This window comes from Elephantulus edwardii, unplaced genomic scaffold (assembly GCF_000299155.1).
Source record: "Elephantulus edwardii isolate Elephantulus edwardi_28Jun2011 unplaced genomic scaffold, EleEdw1.0 scaffold00011, whole genome shotgun sequence".
Classification (NCBI taxonomy): Eukaryota; Metazoa; Chordata; class Mammalia; order Macroscelidea; family Macroscelididae; genus Elephantulus; species Elephantulus edwardii.
In genome coordinates, this window is record NW_006399761.1 from 3,358,970 (window position 1) to 3,361,809 (window position 2,840).

A 2,840-nucleotide genomic window follows, 5' to 3' on the forward strand; every position below is an offset into this window, starting at 1 on the left:
TTAAAAAAAATGCTGAGCGAGTATTGCAAAAAGAAAGAAAGTGCAACCAGAGCACTCATTAGTGGCAAGAATGGCAAAACTTTGTCCCCTATTTTGGGCATGTTGTTAGGAAGGTCTATCCCTTGAAAAGGTGGAGGATAATGAAAAAGAACACCCTCAACAAGATGGACTGACAGAGTGACTGCAGCAATGGGCTCAAGTGTGTCAGAGATAAGGAGGGCACAGGATAAGACAGGGTTCAAATCTTTTAATCACAGGTTCGCTGTGAGTTGTACTCAACTCAACGGCAGCTAACAGAAAGTACACTTAGTAGGATACAAGTAAGTAGCTCATTTTTGTACAAGAGTGTTAACTGAGGGCCCTTCACAGTTAAAGAAAATGGAAAAAGCATGATGGTCACGATCATCAAGCATGGAGGGGAGAGAGGAGCTGGTGACAGCCACAGGGTGAAAGAACAATCCAAATTAAAAAGGTCACATTAAGGGTCATCTCTTGGGATGACACTGGGAAAATGGCGAACAATGTGCCCTGGAGAAGGAAGCTGTCCAGGCAGTGCTGAGGAGTAAAGGCCTGACACTCCCTTCCACGCTCATGAGACACTGTACCCATGATAAAGCAGGCAGTAACCCTCTTCAGGGAAGAACAGGAAGAGATGTGGGAGATTTAAAAAGGAAGGAAAAAGTATAATTATCAACAAAAAAGGCTGGATGGCTCACAATCCCCACTGAGGCACAGTAACAGTGGTTAAGAGTGACTAACGAACGGTTAAGAGCGGTTTGGTGACAGGAGTTACTGAATAATCTTTGTTCAAACTATCAAATGTGAACCTAATTTGCCATCAAAATTTCCACAGGAAAGAGTACAGACTCTGAATGCAGACTGCCTGAGTAGAAATCTCAACTTTTATCTTTTTTGCAACCTTCACAGGACTCTCGGTGCTTAGTCTGTAAAAGATCTGTAAAAGGAAAAAAACAATAGTGCCTCAACAATCAAGACCTTTGGAACCAGCAGCAAAGAAATCAAAAGACGTGTTAAATTAGGAAAATCTGTTGTCAAGGACTTCTCCAAAGTGCTAAAGAGCAAAGATATCAGATTAAAGATTAAGGTATGCCTGACTGAAGTCATGGTCTTTTCCATTATTTCCTATGCATCTGAAAGCTGCACAGTGAATAAGGATGACAGAAGAATCAAAACCCTTAAGATCTTAACAACTTAAAAAAAAAAACCCTTAAGATGTGGTGTGGAGAAGAGAACTGAATATCCCAGTGGTGTTGAAGGAAAACAAACTGGCCAGTCTTGGAGGAAGTAAAACTACGGTGGCTCCTTAGTGAAACTTCATATCAATACACTTTGGACATGTTGTCAGGAAAGGTCAATCCTTGGAAAAAGACATGCTAGGAAAGATGGAGGGTCAGAGGAAGAGGAAGACCTTCAACAAGATGGGCTGACACAGAAACGTTAACAATGGGCTAGAGATGGTGCAGAATAAAGAAAAGTAAAAATCTACTGTTCACAGGGTTCCCATGAGTTGTAGTCACCTCAGTGCCGCCTAACAACAACCCCTAAAGGATTGTTCGGCTACCTAGCAGAAAAGCTAAACGTGTAAAGCAATTAATATAATGTCTTGCACTGTCCATAAAAGATGTCACCTAAGTTTTTTTAAACACATTAAGCTGGAGTAGGTGGAGGTTTGCTTTGACATCTCCGTATGAAATTAGAGAATAAAGGCAAAGGCATGAAAATGACAACAGGGAGCAAGTGAGAGGCAAATCTGTCACTCTCTGCAATGAACCTACTAAGGCTGCAGATTTAGGATCACCTTCCTGGAAAGATTAGGGAGTACCACTGGGTAGAAAAGGGGGAAACTTCCTTCTCTCCAGAGCCTAGGACTTTCCAGGGCTAGTTTCTGAGAAGGGCTCGAGATTTTATGAAGGCAGAAAAAGGCTGTGGGTGAAATTCTGAACGAAATTTAGGTTCAGAGAAAGAGATCAAGACAAGCTTCAACTGAGAGAGAGACAGGGGCTGTGCCCGGAGAGAAGGGACTCTCTGGCTGCCCTGGCCTTAAGGGAGGAGGAGGAGGCTGCAATGGGGACAAGAGGCATCCCCTGCAGGGGGAGTCCGGGGTTCTGGAGTCCCAGATCTGGGAGACAGGACCTGCAGTGAGGAGACACAGACCTGAGGATCTACCACTAGGCGTCCAGGGCCAAATGACAAGAGGCGCCCCCGATGACCAGCATGGGGAGCCATGGAGCTAGGGGTCAGGAGGGCCCCCAAGACCGGCGTGGGGAGTCATGGAACTGGGGGACGGGAGGCACCTCTTGAGAACTGCAGGGAATCACAGGCGTGAGGTGACATGAACACCCTGTGAAGTTGGACCACGGGGAGCTGAGTAACGGGGGTCACAGGGCAACCCCTCAAGACCAGCCAGGGGAGCTGCCCTCTGAGGAAGGGCCGTGGAGAGTTAGAGCGCCAGGACGTCAGGAGACACCCCCTGAGAACGACAGTGGGGAGTCGCGGAACAAGGGTTCACGGCCCCCCCCAGGACCAGCCGTGGGGAGTAAAGGGTCTAGGGGTCATGAGGCGTCCCCCGGGATCGACAGTGGGAGCCGCCCCCCCAGGACCGGCCGTGGGGAGCCGCCCCCTGATGACCAGCCGTAGGGAGTCGAGGGTCTGGGGGTCACGGGGCGCCCCCCCAGGATCGACAGTGGGAGCCGCCTCCTGATGACTGGCCGTGGGGAGTCGCGGAACCGGGGTTCACGGGGAGCCCCCCAGGACCGGCCGTGGGGAGTCAAGGGTCTGGGGTTCACGGGGAGCCCCTCAGGACCGGCCATAGGGAGCCG

At 49.1% G+C, this 2,840-nt stretch overlaps 1 protein-coding gene across 1 annotated transcript in view; it reads right to left on the reverse strand.

Moving 5' to 3' along the window:
- The window catches only part of EXOC6B (exocyst complex component 6B), a 534,006-nt gene that overhangs the window by 530,198 nt on the left and 968 nt on the right, over positions 1–2,840 (reverse strand). The window lies entirely within an intron of this gene.